At 43.8% G+C, this 16,514-nt stretch overlaps 1 long non-coding RNA gene across 2 annotated transcripts in view; it reads left to right on the top strand.

Annotated features, from left to right (window-relative positions):
* The first annotated feature begins 86 nt into the window (after positions 1-86).
* The window catches only part of LOC109489696, a 43,480-nt gene continuing 27,052 nt past the window's right edge, over positions 87-16,514 (top strand). For both annotated transcript variants that reach the window (XR_004621690.1, XR_004621689.1), the window contains exons 1-2: positions 87-356; positions 11,069-11,161. This is a non-coding gene — a long non-coding RNA (uncharacterized LOC109489696). The remainder of the gene's footprint in view (positions 357-11,068; positions 11,162-16,514) is intronic.

Raw genomic sequence — 16,514 nt, 5'->3', positions numbered from 1 at the left:
GGCTCAGGCTCCGCGAGCGTGCTCTCCCTACTCTCCCCTCCGCGGCCGGCACGTTCTCCCCACGCATGCGCCCTGGGACACACGGAGGCCGCCCGGAGGCCGCGCCGCTGCTGGCTGAGGCCCCGCCTGCCCCCGGACGTTCTCCCTCTTTCCTCCCCGGCTCTCACGCTCTCTCCTCCACAGCTCGCGCTCACTGCTGCGCTACTCACATTCTGTCCTCCCGCTCCCCCCACCCGCTCTCCTCCCGGACCCTGCGCTGACTCCCCCTGGATCTCCACATGGAGCCTCCTGTCCGCAGGGACCGCCCCGCTCCGACGTCACAGGCGGCGGTTCCCGCTCTTCTCCCGGAGGATGAGGTAACGTCACTCACTGTCCCCACTCAGGGTGCACGCCCACCCGGCCGTCCCCCTTCCGTGTGCCCAGGTACACCCTGCCCCCGTCGCTCTGTGTGCCGGGCTGGCGTGCTCCCATCCTCCCTCCCAGCTGCTCCCGTGCTCCCGCTCCGCCCAGGGCTCCTCCCTGTCCTGTGTTTCCAGGGCCCCAGCGTCCGGGACCCTAGCGTCGGGGACCCCAGGAGGAACCTCATCCCTGTGGATGGGGCAGGACATGCCTCTCCGACCCCCACCTGGCCTCCCCAGCACCTTCCCAGCGGGGGATAAGCACGTGCATCATGTTCCTGGAGAATTAGGGAAACTTGTCCCCGTCCTCCTCCCCTCACAGACACACTTTGGGGAGTCCTCCCTCCGGGCTCAACCCCCTGCGAATCTGGCTTCCGTGCTCTTCCCTCCGTGGAAAGCGCCACAGCCCGGGACCCCGTTGTCATGGGGCACATCCCGCCGTTGTCTTGTGTTCCTGCGGGTGCAGCAGTGGTGCCGCTTCCCCCGTCGTGCTCAGGTGCTCCGTGTGCAGGACTCGTGTTCCCCGTGGCCCTCCGGCTCCTTCCTGAACTCCAGGATTTCCTATCTTCACCCGGCTCCCTAGGCCCTGCCCCGGGCCCGCTCCTTGCTGTGGCGGGTCGCTCTCCGTGGGCCAGCACGCAGGCCTCTCCCTATACAGATCTCCGCGCGCTCCAGTCCGGTGTTGCAGACTGTCTGGACATCCACGCTAGCGCCTGCTCTCTGTATGCCCGGAGCAGGACCTCTGTCTTCTCCCCAGACCTCCTCTGGGCATCCTGGGATCCCTGCTCTGGGCATTTCCCACCGTGACCCTCAAGCTGCAGCCCTGGGGGCCAGCTCCCCGGTCTCAGCTTCATCGCACAGTCATATTACCTTGGACTCCACATACTTTTCATGCATGTCCCCACTCTGTCACCATGGCCTTCCTTTGGCCTCGTCTTCTCTCATCGGGACTGTTGCAAAAATCTCTAGCACAGTGCTTCCACGCTGTGCTGCCTGGACCAGCAGCATCAGCACCCCTGTTTCTTCAAGGCCAACTTAAAGGACTGCCCAATTATGAGACTTCCAAATGTGACTATCTTGTAAAGCGTTTCCTTTATTAGCTAAAAACATAAAAATGGTAAATCACAGCAGTCACCCTCTTCATTCCCTTTTGCATCTCCTCCCCTGCAGTCCTGCTCATTTCTGTTCCAAAATTAACCCGATTCAAGGCACCTGTGTTCCCTGGCCAAGTTTTCCTTTCTACTTCTATCTGCATTTCCAAAGTCTTCACTGCTTACTATTTTTAGGGAGATGGAGGCAATCGATCTTTTGTTCTTTTTTCATTGACAAGGATACCACTTTATTATTTTTTTTTAAAAGGCAAACCTCTGCATAACTGTTTTAAACTCTGAGAAGAGCTTGGCATCAAAATAAAAAATAACAACAACTGAAAATGGTCGTGATAGTGTCACCCAGTGCCAGGAACCCCAAGCCAGTGGCAAGGGTGGGGCCTCAGCTCCACATAGACAGACACACTTTGGCCTTCGGCCATTGCAGCCTGTGCTTCCATGACCACAGTAGCGATGACCAGGCTCTCAGGCCATTGCTCCTATCCCTTTAGCTGAGGGGCTCTGAAAGGCTAATTCCTAGACTGGTGACCTCAGACCCCCAGGGGTGGGGTGGCCTGGGCCCTCAGCCCTTCCTGAAGACCACCAGTGATTGTGACATGCAGCAGAGGTGCAGGGCCGTGATTTAAATTGTTCCTTCACAGAAGGTTATTGCTGATTCTGTGACTGACCTGTTGCTGCTCTCCTGCTTGTGGATAATACCTTCTGACAGAGGAACTGGAAACTTGGTGTTTTAAGGAGCTGCCACTTTACTGCCCTACTGCAAAGGCAAAGAGGCAAATGTAAATTACAACAACGATAATGTAATGTTGCGGGGGGTGGGGGGCAGCACATGGGTGGCTTAGTTGTTTAAGTGTCCGACTCCTATTTTCAGCTCAGGTCACGATCTCAGGTTCGTGAGCTCAAGCCCCGCATTGGGCTTTGTGCTCAGCAGGGAGTCTGCTTGAGATTCTCTCTCTCCCTCTGCGCCCCCTGCCCGCTTGTGTGCTCTCTCTCTAATTAAATAAATAAATCTTTAAAATAATAATAATAACGGTAATGTCGGATGGAGTCACATAGGAACCCAGTTATTTTCCATATTGGTAATCAATTAAAACTATTAAACTGATTTTTTAAATCATTAAATATGAATTTAAAAGAATCTTAAATAGAAAAACTGACATTAGATCAGTTATGTCTTTTTTCCTGTTATCAAATGCAAATGTCTCAGCAGAGCCTGTGGTATGTGTGTTTAAGACCTCACTGCTTTTATCAGCTGAACCAACAGCACTTTTTAAAGTCTCACCCCGGCAGTCTTTTAAGAACAGTCAAATGGCTGCTAAGTAGCCCAAAAAGGTGGTTATTCAATGATCAAATAATTACAATTTTGGAAAGTCAATATAGGAATCTCCAAGTTGTAACATGTAACTTAGGCACTTAAAAAGGGGGCCAGCATGTGCCCCAATATATTTATTTCTCTTAATTATAGGTTTATATATATTTATCTTTAAAGTATTTAGAACTGCATTAATATATTATGTATATTGTAACATATATGCAAAAATAGAAGTGCAAAGGATAAATGGAAGATGAAATAAGCACCATTTTAAAATATTTTCATGTTATTTAATGATACAAAAATATTTTACATTTACTAGAAAAATAATAGAGCCGTGTGATCAAATGTGCATCATTATTTTCTCTAATTTGGTTTGCAGCTCTTGATGCAGACATGTGAGGTCTGGCTCTAGATTCCATTTATTTTGACACTTGGTTTTCAGCTCCATCATTGGTGAGAAGGATTCTCTGGAATACACATGAATCCAGGTGGAGAATGTGGGGCCCTGGCTGCTCTCCCTGGGTTTTGCCTCCAGCAATTCAAGCATTTCCACTCATTCTAGAAAGATTTTAAGGGAGTCAGTTTCATCTTTCCTGATGGGGGTCAGGAGGTTTTGCATTAGAAGATATTTTGCTTTTTATAATAAATTTTTATCAAGTGGGTGTTTCTTTTGGAAGACTTCAAAACAAGTTAAAAAACACTCCATCCCCCAATTTTTAAGTATGCTGTAAGAATTCTCACAACAACACAATATTATAGCAGCAAAAAGTGCTCTCATCCCAACACTTCTCTTTGGAAAAAGAGGTTATCTTTATCCTGGTGTAAAATCCTGCAATTTATCAGGAAGAAGTAGACGATGCCTGGTTTTTTTTTTCTTTTGGTGGGCAGCAAAGCAAGGTTTATTGAGCCACAGCAAAGTGATAGTACAGAGCTCCCAAGGAGCGAGGGGACCTGAGTGGATTACCTGATGCCTGATCACTTTTGAAAGTATCTTGTAGGTGACAAACTGCTCAAGGACACTTTTAGGCATTGAAAAATTTTTCAACATTTTTAACTTTTTGTTGTAATGTCTAAGTTAAAAACCTCATTTGTTTTATTATGATTCTTTCTCTCTCTCAAATAAATAAATCTTAAAAAATAAATAAAATAAATATTTTATTATGAGATCATCTGAAAACCATGAATGGCATAAGACTTTCCTGTTCTCCATATCATTACAATAAAATAGGCTCCCAATTTAATAATAGAACCCATATGTTTACTTCCTTGGACATAGGCTGACTTTAATGTGCTACAATGAGCTGAAAGCAAGTGAGTGAGTGGAGCAGGGGCAATGCTCTCCTTATGGACCTCTGTTTTTTTTTTGGACATACCCACTGCCTTATCGTGACAGAGATGCACATAAACACCCATCTCAATGGGGAGGTCTGGTGTTCACACATGGCTTTGGAGACCGATGGTCTAGACAACCAGTTAGGTTAGAGTTGCCCAAAAATTCACCTGCTCTGCTCTTCATCATCTTTCCTCTTTTTCTTTTAAAGTTTTATCCATACAGGTCTTTATTTCTTGATAAGCACATTTCTAGATTTTTCTAATTAGGTTTTTATAATCAATGGGACCTTTTCAAAAGGTGGGTATTGCTGGAAAATATGGACATCAACAGCTCTGTATTTTGGCTCCACAACTCAATAGCTGTGGGCAAATTATTAACTTCTCTGTGCCCCAGTTTCCTCTTCTGTAAAGCTGGGATTAATACCAATGTCCGCTTCATAGAATTGTTATGACAGTGAAACAAGTTCCTTATATAAGAAATACTCAGCACAGTGACTGGCAATGGTTTACCATTACAATGACAATGATGATCCAGCCATCTTGCTGACTTCTTTTTCCTTATAATAAAATTTGTATTCTTTTAGGCTTTTCAGGCATATAATCCTCTTATCTACAAATAATATTTTTCCTTCTTCTTTCCTATAATTACATTTTATTTCTTAATTTTTTCTAATAATTATTCATAATAATCTAATAATAAAAATAATATCCATAATGGACATAGTGCATACCACATGTGCCTGATTTTAATGTGATATTTCACCGTTAAGTGCTATATATTCATAAGTTTATCTTTTTGAGTAACTGATATATTCTTCCATTCCTATTGCACTTACGACTTCAATCAAGAATGAATTTTGGGGGCACCTGGGTGGCACAGCGGTTAAGTGTCTGCCTTCGGCTCAGGGTGTGATCCCGGCGTTATGGGATCGAGTCCCACATCAGGCTTCTCCGCTATGAGCCTGCTTCTTCCTCTCCCACTCCCCCTGCTTGTGTTCCCTCTCTCGCTAGCTGTCTCTATCTCTGTCGAATAAATAAATAAAATCTTAAAAAAAAAGAATGAATTTTGAAATGATCATATAGTTTTTCTCTTCGATTTTTAATATGATTATTTATACTGATGGATTTCCTGATATTGAACCATCCTTGAATGAATGAATTGATCCTTTACTTGGCTATGGTTTATGATTTTATAATGCGCTGATGAACTGTTAACTAATACCTCACTACGACTTTTGCATTAATATTTATAAGTGGGATCAGTCTGTAGCTCTCTTAATCATGCTCAACCCCTTCCTCTACTCTGTATTTCCGATAGATGAGTAGTAGGATGTAAGGACTTAATCGGATTCTGGCTTATTTGGGCAGGCATGGGGCTGTGCTCCTACACTGGAAGGCCCATTATCTCTGGTTATCTCTCTTTTTGTAGTGTCAGCAGCCACTGATGCCCACTGCTGAGATCCTTTAATTCATTAGGGATTGCAGAATAGTGGCATTCCATCAGCTTTTATCTTCATTTATTAGCTGGAATACCAGCTTTTCATCTACTACCGTTTATAAAGAAGAGATGAGATAAAAGCTTGAAAGCCTGATATTTTTCCCCTTCAGCATCTTCCAGAGATAACCAATGTGCTTTCTGTATTTCTTCTCTCTTTTTGGGGTGTGGGGTGGTGTTGGATATGTTTAGTATTATTTAGTATTATTATGAACCAATGTGTTTAAACAGATTTTGTGTGTTTCAGTGTACCATGTTATCGATGATCAGATTACCCTCTTTTTGGCCCGTGAGAACTTCCTCAGATTGGCTTCTGAGTCCATTTGACACACCCTCACTTCTTTGCTATCTGGTGTGACAAGATGTTTCAGGTCATCCTGCCCCTGATCAGGAATCTGCCCTCTGCAAGGAGCGTTGGTTCACAGAAGTGAGAAATGGTGATAGAGACATAGCCTGGCGGCTAGGGAAGCTCCTTGCTTCTGGGTTGGTCTTTGCTTCCACATTTATCAGTGGACGGATCTAGGAGATAAGTTTAGCTGTTCTTGTTTCTTAAGAAAATATAAATCACGGGGCGCCTGGGTGGCGCAGCAGTTAAGCGTCTGCCTTCGGCTCAGGGCGTGATCCCGGCGTTATGGGATCGAGCCCCACATCAGGCTCTTCCGCTATGAGCCTGCTTCTTCCTCTCCCACTCCCCCTGCTTGTGTTCCCTCTCTCGCTGGCTGTCTCTATGTCTGTTGAATAAATAAATAAAATCTTTAAAAAAAAATAAAAGAAAATATAAATCACAAGTTTCTATTTATAATTCAAATTTGAGGCAATAAGGTTCTCATTAAATGGCTATCTTAAATCTGTATCTCCTATCCTCCATGCTGAAAATTCTTTCATCTTTGAATACTCCAGAACAATGCTGAAACGTGGACATCCTTGTCCTGTTTCTACCTTATTAACAAGCTGTCAGTATTTCTGTATTGACTATGGTACTGGATTTTAGGTCAGTTCTTCTTTCCATGTTTTATTAAGGGGTTTTAAGGAGTAGATTTTGTATTTTATCGAATCTCATTCCAATATCAATGGAGATGATCATGTTTTTCCAATTTTATCCATACATTAGATTAATTTTGTTGATAGGTTTTCCAGTATTGCGTCATCGAGATGATCATGTTTTTCCAATTTTATCCATACATTAGATTAATTTTGTTGATAGGTTTTCCAGTATTGCATCATCCTTGCATTCTAGTTATGAAAACAGTCAATCATGATATCAAGTGCTGCTTGAGTCCACTTGCTAGTATGTTACTTTAGATTTCTGCGTTAGCAATTGCACTTGAGATTGCCTGTACCATCCACCTCAGGTTTCGGTGTCTGCAGTATGCTAACTATATAAAAATGTTATAATGTTTCCTTCTCGCCCCCCATGCTTGGGGAACCGTTTATGTATCTTTGGTTTATCTGTTCTTAGCTCTGTAGACTTCACTTGTGAACTGTCTGTGCCTTTTCCTCCTCGTGGGAGAGCCCTTTGAAACCATTCTCATTATTTCTTGACACTTGAATAGTTCATATTTTCTGAATAGTTTCCATTTATTTTTTTCCCTAGGAAACTAAAAGATAATGGAAAATGTATACTGGTCTCTGCCCTGATTCCTGGCCCAGGGTTCCTAAACCCTTGTAACTTCCTAAGTGATGAGGACAGTAGGAGCATCTTCTGTTCTAATGTTTGGTCTTTGACCCAGGCTCCTGATACAGGGCTCCTGAAACGCTTACAATTTCCTGGCAGGTAGGAGCATCTTTTGTTCTAATGAGGCAACTTTGGGTGGGCTCCTGGGTGTCTCCTGGGTTGGTCACTGTGATCAGAGGCTTAGGATTTTCAGCCCTGCCTTCTATTCTCTTGAGAAGGGAAAAGGGCTGAAAATGGAGTTATGATCCATCATGCCTACGTCAGGAAGCCTCCATAACATCCCAGGAACGGGGTTCAGAGAGCTTCCAGGCTGGTGAGCATGACACTGAGGCTCCCATGCTTGGGGCCCTTGCAGACCTTGCCCTGTGCATCCCTTCATCTGGCTATTCATCTATATCCTTTATCATAGCTTTTAATAAGCTGGTGAATGGAGGTGTTTCCCTGAGTTCTGTGAGCTCCTCTAGCGAATGAATGGAACTCAAGGAGGGGGTCGTGGGAACCTCTGATTTATATCCTGTTGGTCAGAAGCTCAGGTGATACCCTGGACCTGTTCTGACCCCAGGGGTGACTGGTGGGACTAAGCTCTTAGCCTGAACACTGATGATGTGTTCAGGTAGATGGTGACAGAATTGAGTTGAGTTACAGGACACCCTACTGGTATCTGAGGATTACTTGTTAGTGTGGGGAAACATCCACACATCTGGAGACTGGCAGTGTGAGAAGTGAAGTGTTCTGTGTGAGAGTGTGTGAGAGTCAGGAGGTCCCCAGGGCACAAACACCCAGGACCCAGAACTGAGGCTTTTCTCTACAGCCGGAGGGAAAGACGGGGCTTTTCACTTTTAGAAATAATCAATTTTATTTACTAGCATTCTTTTATATATCTTAGTTGATATTGGGTTTATTGGTTTTGCTATTTTCTCTTGTCTATATGTATTAATTTATTCTTTCTAGTTTCTCTAGTTTTTTTGTTTTAATTTTTAAAAAATATCTTTAAGTAATCTCTACACCGAGTGTGGGGCTCGAATTGACTCTTGAGATCAAGAGTTGCACATTCTACCAACTGAGCCAGCCAGGTGCCCCCTAGTTTCTTTAGTTTAAAAATATTGTTCTTTTTCTAACACCTAGAGTTGAATGCTTAAACTATTTCATTATTTTTTCTTATTAAAAATAATACTTGACTATGAATCTTTCTAAGCAATGCTTGCTTTACTATTGGTGCTGTTGCTATCAGCTATTATAATTTTTTCTTTGACCCAAATGTATTAATAGATTTTAGAAAATTATACAGGTAACAGGTTTTTTTCCCCCTAATTTTTATAATTAATTCTTATTGTCCTTACCTGAGATCAAAGAAAGTCATGTGTAGCTTTTGTCTTTTCCCTGAGGCAATCTTTGTGTTCAATGCAGAACTGTTCACAGAAGGATGCAAAAGATGTGTTCTCGGGAACTAAAAAGAAAGTGCCAAAACTTCTTGTATTTACTTAAAAAAAATTTTTTTTAAAGATTTTACTCATTTGAGAGAGAGAATGCGGGCATGAGCCATGGGGGTGTGGAGAGGCTCAGGGGGAGAGGCAGACTCCCAACTGAGCAGGGAGCCTGACGTGGGGCTCGATCCCAGGACACTGGGATCGTGACCTGAACCAAAGGCAGACGCTTAACTGACTGAGCTACCCAGGCACCCCTAAACAATTTTTTTTTTAGTAGGCTCCACACACAGCATGAAGCCCAACATGGGGCTTGAACTCACAACCCTGAGATCAAGACCTGAGCTGAGATCAAGAGTCAGATGCTTGACTGGCTGAGCTACCCAGGTGCCCTGCTTTAAATTCTTTTGAAGTTTATTTATTTAAGCAATCTCTACACCCAGCATAGGGCTCAAACTTACGACCTTGAGACCAAGAGCCACATGCTGCACCAACTGAGCCAGCCAGGTGCCCCTGTATTTACTTAATAATTAAGAAGTGTCGATAGTACAATTATCTCGTTTATGAATAAGTAGTTATAAACTGCAAGTAAAGGTTTCTAATTGATGGACTAGCCAAATATGTGGTTAATGTGCTGGACTGTCTTACAAGCACTTAAAAAGATGTATTCTTTGTTACCAGTGTGAATTGACTTTACATAAATCAACTAGGTCTACTTTATTTTTTATATCCTTCAGGCTCTTTTAGATGTAATTATTATTTTTCCCTATCTGATTTATCATGAACCAATAGGAGGGAATGAAAGCCTTCTAATTCCAAAATGTTTCTGTCAATAGCTTCTTGTATTCCTTGGAGCACTTGAATAACATTTTCTGATGCTGGGCTACTTGGTATGTTAGACTGTACCTTTTGTCCTTTATAAACGGCTTTCTGTCAACACACTGAATGCTCTGTCCTAAATGCAACTTCCTCTGATGGTGACATTGTAAACTCTGCTTCTCGTTGTTTTCATTTGTCTGGCCCGTCTTTGCCCATCTTTTACTGCAGTATTTAAGTTACTTTATTTTAGACCCGACTCTTTTATGTGACATATTAATTGGGTTTTGCTTTATGATTTCATCTGAGTTTTTAAAAATTATTTTAAATGAAGGTTAAATACATAAAACATAAATTTTACCATCTCAACCACTTTTGACATACATACATATTTTAACTTTTTATTTAAATTTCAGTTAGCTAACATACAGTGTAATATTAGTCCCAGGTATACAGTGTAGTGATTCAGCGCTTCCGTACAACACCCGGTGCTTATCACAAGGGCACTCCTTCATCCCCATCACCTATTTCTCCCATCCCCTCTCCCCACCCACCTCCCCACTGGTGACCATCAGTGTGTTCTCTATAGTTAAGAGTCTGTTTCTTGGTTTCTCACTCTCTGTCTTTTCCCCTTTGCTCTTTTGTTTTGTTTCTTAAATTCCACATATGAATGAAATTATACGATATTTGCCTTTATCTGACTTATTTTGCTTAGCATAATACTCTCTAGCTCCATCCATGTCCTTGTAAATGGCAAGATCTCATTCTTTTTTATGGCTGAGTAATATTACATTATATATATATATATATATATATACACACCATATCTTCTTTATCCATTCACCTGTCGATGGACATCTGGGCTCTTTCCTTGATTTGGCTTTTGTAGATAATGATGCTATAAACATCGGGGTACATATATCCCTTCGAATTAGTATTTTTATATTCTTTGGATAAATACCGAGTAGTACAATTACTGGATCATATGGTAATTCTATTTTTAATTTTTTTGGAACTTCCATACTGTTTCCCACAGTGGCTGTACCAGTTTGCATTCCTACCAACAGCATAAGAGGGTTCCCCTTTCTCCACATCCTTGCCAACATCTGTTTTTTCTTATGTTGCTAATTTTAGCCATTCTGACAGGTGTGACGTGACATCTCATTGTATTTTTGATTTGCATTTCCCTGATGATGAGTGATGTTGAGCATCTTTTCGTGTGTCTGTTTGCCATCTGGATGTCTTCTTTGGAGAAAGAAGATAGATGTCTGTTCATGTTTTCTGCCCATTTTATAACTAGACTATTTGTTTTGGGGTGTTGAGTTGTATCAGTTCTTTATAGATTTTGGATACTAGCCCTTTATCAGATATGTCATTTGCAAATATCTTCTCCCATTCCCTAGGTTGCCTTTTAGTTTTGTTGATTGTCTCCTTCACTGTGCAGAAGCTTTTATCTTGATGAAGTCCCAATAGTTCATTTTTGCTTTTGTTTCCCTTGCCTCAGGAGACGTGTCTAGCAGGAAGTTGCTACAGCCGATGTCAAAGAGGTTACTGCCTGTGTTGTCCTCTAGGATTTTGATGGTTTCCTGTGTCACACGTAAGTCTTTAATCCATTTTGAATTTGTTTTTGTATATGATGTAAGAAAGTGGTCCATTTTCATTCTTCTGCATGTAGCTGTCCAGTTTTCCCAACACCATTTGTTGAAGAAACTGTCTTTTTTCCCCATTGTATATTCTTTCCTGTTTTGTTAAAGATTAATTGCCTATAAAGCTGTAGTGGTCTAAACAGTATAGTCCGGGCACAAAAATAGGCCCATAGATCAATAGAATAGAATAGAAAACCCAGAAATGAACCATCTGAACCATTTTTAAGAGCACAGTGTGGTAGCGTTAAGTACATTCCCGGTGTTGTGTCATCTCACTGCAGAATTCTTCATCTTATAAAGCTGAGACTCTGTCCGCACTAAACACTAACTCCCAGTCCTGTTCCCCAAGCTCCTGGTACCCATCCTTCTGCTTTCTGTCTCTATGAATTTGACTATTCTGAGTTCATCTAGGTGAAGTCATTTAGGATCTATCTTTTTGTGACTGGTCTTATTTCATTTAGCAGAATGTTCTCAGGTTTCATTCATTTTGGAGTGTGTCAGAATTCCATCCCTTTTTAAGACAATAATGTTCCACTGTTTGTATATAGGTCATTGTCCATTCATCCAGTAATGGATACCCGGGCTGCTATGCACATGGGTATACAAACACCCCTTCAAGTATCTGCTTCTAATTTTGGGGGGTACATATCAAAAAAGGGAATTGTTGGATCATATAGAGATTCCGTGTTTACTGTTTTGGGGAACCACCATACTGGTTTCCACAGCAGCTGCACCCTTTTCATTCCCATTAACAGTACAAAGGGTCCTGATTTCTCCTTATCCTTGCCAATAATTGGTACTTTATGGTTTGTTAATGGTCACCTTCTTAATGGGTGTAAGGTGGCACCTCATTGTGCTTTCAGTTTGCGTTGCTAATAATTCGTGATGTTGAGTTGCAAGTCCCGCCGTCAGTTGGGGGGGGGATCATACAAAGTGCATCGGATGCCAGGAGGTGGGGATTACTGGGGATCGTCTTATCACCATAGCTGCTTTTGAAAAATAAAGTAGAACAGAACTCTATGGGAAACATCAGAATGCACCTTATGTAATAAGAGGATGTACTTTTAAGTGAAAGTCTTGTTAGGAATACAAACATCCCTGCATGCGTACGTGTAATAGAAGTGTGTTTCTTACTGGTGGTCCAGAACAAGCAGGTTGAAAGCCACTGACCTGGGAGATCTTCCTGCAGACACTGAAGAGAAGACTGTAATTAAACTGCGCGTGACCCAGGCCCCGCGGCTTGTTCTCTGCTGGTCGTGCTCCCATGGCAACCATTCTTCTTCACTTCTGCTCTCAGGCATAGTAGCCATCACAGCACTTGTATTTTCAAAGAACTTATATCAATCTATTTCCTCCAAGATTTTCTCATCAAATACTCTGAAACTCAGCAAGCCTTGCTGGTTGACACAACTGTGGGGAGCGCTTGCTTGTTCTGACCTGTTTTCCTGCTCTCCCAGCTGCGTGTGAGGCCTGCCCGGGGGTGTTCTCACGGAGTCTGAGCTCCCCCTGCTTTTGGCTGCCCTGCTTCACATATATGAAAGTTTGGCATTAGAGTTCTCCTATGTTATATGTGTTATGGGATTTACATTTTCTGTTCCTATTTTCCCTGCTATTCTTAAGGGTTAAGAGAAAAGAGAGGTCTGAGAAGCCCCAACTTTGCCATCTTAAAGTCTTGCTTTCCTGAGGCAGCCCTAATCTGTGAAATGGGTCCCAGTGTCCCCCCACCATGGGGCATGGGCCCCTCTGTGTCCTTGCCTTCCTGGGATGTGGCCCCGTGAAGATGGGCTGAGACTCCTCAGGCTACACTGAATGCCAGGTTTGGGGGGTGGTCCCTCCATCTGCTCGGAGAGCCATCACTTCCACCTTCCTTGGCTCCTGGGGCTCACTCCTTCCCGGGCTGGAGCTGAACCTCATCCCTCCCAGTGTCTCTTCTCCTCCCCCATCTCTCCTTCTTCCAGGGAGCTAATGGTATTTGCTTCTCTTTTCTCTTCTTTCTGTTAAGTGTCTGTTTATTCACGAAAATTCATGGGATTTTTGCCTTTTCTCTACTTTCTTCCCAGCTTGAAGAAACACACACAGTGAGCCTGGAGGCCCCAGGAGCCCCTTCCTGCCCTTCCCCCACAGCTAGAGAGGTGGGCTTCTCCTCCCTCCCCTCTCTTTATATCTTTCCCCACTCACCCCTGTTCTCAATAGCACATGATGGGGAGAGAGGCACTTGAGAGGATGCTCAGGGTTTGTCCACCCACTGCTTCCCCCTTATTTGGGGGAGTGTTCTGAGGGCAGACGCTCCCCCAAACCAAGCCTGGCTTCTGTTTCTTTCTCTGACCATTGCTTTTCAGAAATTATGGCTTTCAGTGTCCCTTGGTCCTCACTGTCTGCCTGATGCCCATTTCTGCCCTGTGTTTCTCACTGTCTTGCCATAGAATCTTTCCCTGCAAGTTCTAAAGATTATTTTCTAGATAATATTTTCAAGGGGTTATTCTCTTTTCCAGAAGTGCCATGGTTGCATTCTAGCCCATGGAGGAGGCTCGCACACGCACAATTTAAAGCAAGCCACGTCCTGGGAAGGACCATCTCTCATGCCCAACATGAGAAAGATGCAACTTTGTGTGATTTCTTCCCCTCTCCTCCCATTCTCCCATCTTCCTTACCCTTCCTCAAAGGAAAATAGAGAAGTTTCATTTTGCAAAGAAATGCAACCCGGAAGGAGACTGTAGGCAAGCTGGGTTAGCATTGCCTTGCGGGGGGGGTAAAACCTTGCTGGGTAAGAACCTCCAGGAGGAGAATACGCTCTGGTCACCCGTCCCCTCAACACAGAAGCAAAGGAATTGCCTGGGTCACGTTCGTGAGCTGCTGTCTCTGCATCTTGCTGTCCAGATGGGGACAGGTTTTATTGCATCTTTAGGTAACTCAGGGCTCACTTTAAAAAATCACAGTGTGGTGACTCATGGGGACAGGCATAGCCTTGCCGTGGGTCTTACCAAGGAAGACCCTGATTCTATTCTCACAAACTACCTTTCCAAAGAAGAAAATAAAACAAAAACAAGTCTGTGTGTGTAGACCTGTGATAACAGAATGATGAGCGCACAGATCGAAGGTTTCTCTGGAGCGGAGCCACGCGGTCCTCCACGGGGCCGAGTGAATAGCTGAACAGCCAGCAAATATTCGCCAGTAGGAACAAGTGTGCAGGGATGGCGAGGAGGTTATGTAAGTCTTAATAATTATGCTAAGCTTTTTTCAATGTGTGCAAAATTAGAAAAAATGACAGGCATACCTTGGAGATACTGTGGGTTTGGTTCCAGATCACAGCAATAAAGCGAATATTGCAATGAAGTGAGTCAAATGAGCGCTTTGGTTTCCCGGTGCACATGAAAGTTATGTTTACAGGGTACTGCAGCCGATGCAGTGTGCAGTAGCTGTGCCTAAAACACGCTGTTCACACCGTAATTACAAATGCCCTGTTGTTGAAAAATGCTAACCATCGTCTGAGCTTTCAGGAGCCATCATCTTTTTGCCGGTGGAGGGTCTTGTCTGATGTTTAAGGCTGTTGACCCATCAGGGTGGTGGCAGCTGTGGCCATTTCTGAAAATAAGGCAACCCTGAAGTTTGCCGCGTGGATTCACTCTTCTTTCAGGAACGGTTTCTCTGTAGCACGTGATGCTGTTTGGTAACATTTTACCCGCAGAACTTCTTTCAAAACTGGAGTCCATCCTCTCAAGCTGCTTTACATCTGAGTTCGTCTGATGTTATCAGTTCTTTTGTTGCAGGGTCACAGGGTTGTTGTCTCACGAAGTCCAAGAATGAATCTCGTGGACACAAAAGGGTGAAGTGAAGTCAAAGTTTATTCAGTGAAGCTGAGAGCAGAGAGGAAAGAAAAAGCACTCTCGAGTGGGAGGGGTCCTGACTGTGTGGCCACTGAGGGATTCTGGGGCGGGTCCTTTATTGAAAACTTGACTAGGAAGCTTGCGGTCTTGAGATTCTGGTACCGTCTTGGTTTGAGCACGGACGATTGATAACCCCCTTAATGGCTTACTTCTTTGAGGTCTGGTCATTTTCTGTGATTACAGTGTAGCCGCCAAAGAAAAATACACCTAACGTCCAGGGCCGGGTAGCTTGGTTTATTCCCTTATCTCTCTCTCTCTCTCTCTTTTTTTTTTTTTTAAAGATTTTATTTATTTATTTATTTGACAGAGAGAGAGACAGCCAGTGAGAGAGGGAACACAGGCAGGGGGAGTGGGAGAGGAAGAAGCAGGCTCCCAGCGGAGGAGCCTGATGTGGGGCTCAATCCCAGGACCCTGGGATCAGGCCCTGAGCCTAAGGCAGACCCTTAACGACTGAACCACCCAGGCGCCCCTATTCCCTTATCTCTTGCTCACTTTGGCTGAGCACTTTGGCCCCAGGAATAGTTTCAGAGCCCAGCCAGGGGCCCCCTGTGTCTCCCTGCCTATAACTTAACCCTTTCCTTACTCGCTTCGTTGTCATTTCGACAGTCTTCACTGCATCTTCACCAGGAGTAGGTTCCAGGGGCGCCTGGGTGGCTCAGTCCTTGAGTGTCTGCCTTCAGCTCAGGTCATGATCCCAGGGTCCTGGGATCAAGCCCCGCATCGGGCTCCCTGCTCGGCGGGAAGCCTGCTTCTCCCTCTCCCGCTCCCCCTGCTTGTGTTCCCTCTCTTGCTGTGTCTCTCTCTGTCAAATAGATAAAATCTTAAAAAAAAAAAAAAAGAGTAGATTCCATCTCAAGAATCCACTTTCTTTGCTCATCCGTAAGAAGCAGCTCCATCATGCATGCAAAGTTTATTGTGAGCTTCTAGCAGCTCAGTCCCATCTTCAGGCCACACTTCTGACCCTGGTTCTCTTGCTGTTTCCCGCACATCTGCAGTCAGAACACACACGACATTTGCTGATTAGGTTTGCTGTCTTATGTGTGCATAGTGTGTGATGCCCCCACAATAATTACAGTGATAACATCAGATATCACGGTCATAGGTCATCATAACAAATATAACAATAATGAAAAACTTTGGAATTTGTGAGAATTACCAAAATGTGACACAGGGACACGAAGCCAGCAGATGCTATTGGAAAAAGTGGTGCCAACAGACTTGCTCGATGCAGGGTTGCCACAAACCCTCGATTTGTAAAAAGCACACTCTGCAAAGCATACTAAAGCAAAGCAGTGGAAGGGCTGTGCCTCCATAAGCACAGACTGTCATCACGACGTGAGGTTGAAAAATAAGAGTGGGTCTGCTCCATGGCAAACTGGTATCTTGTGAGTTTTGGGGTTTCAGGAACATCAGGTGATGC

Source organism: Ailuropoda melanoleuca, chromosome 17, assembly GCF_002007445.2.
Source record: "Ailuropoda melanoleuca isolate Jingjing chromosome 17, ASM200744v2, whole genome shotgun sequence".
Lineage (NCBI taxonomy): Eukaryota > Metazoa > Chordata > Mammalia > Carnivora > Ursidae > Ailuropoda > Ailuropoda melanoleuca.
This window is presented reverse-complemented; position numbering and strand designations above follow the sequence as displayed.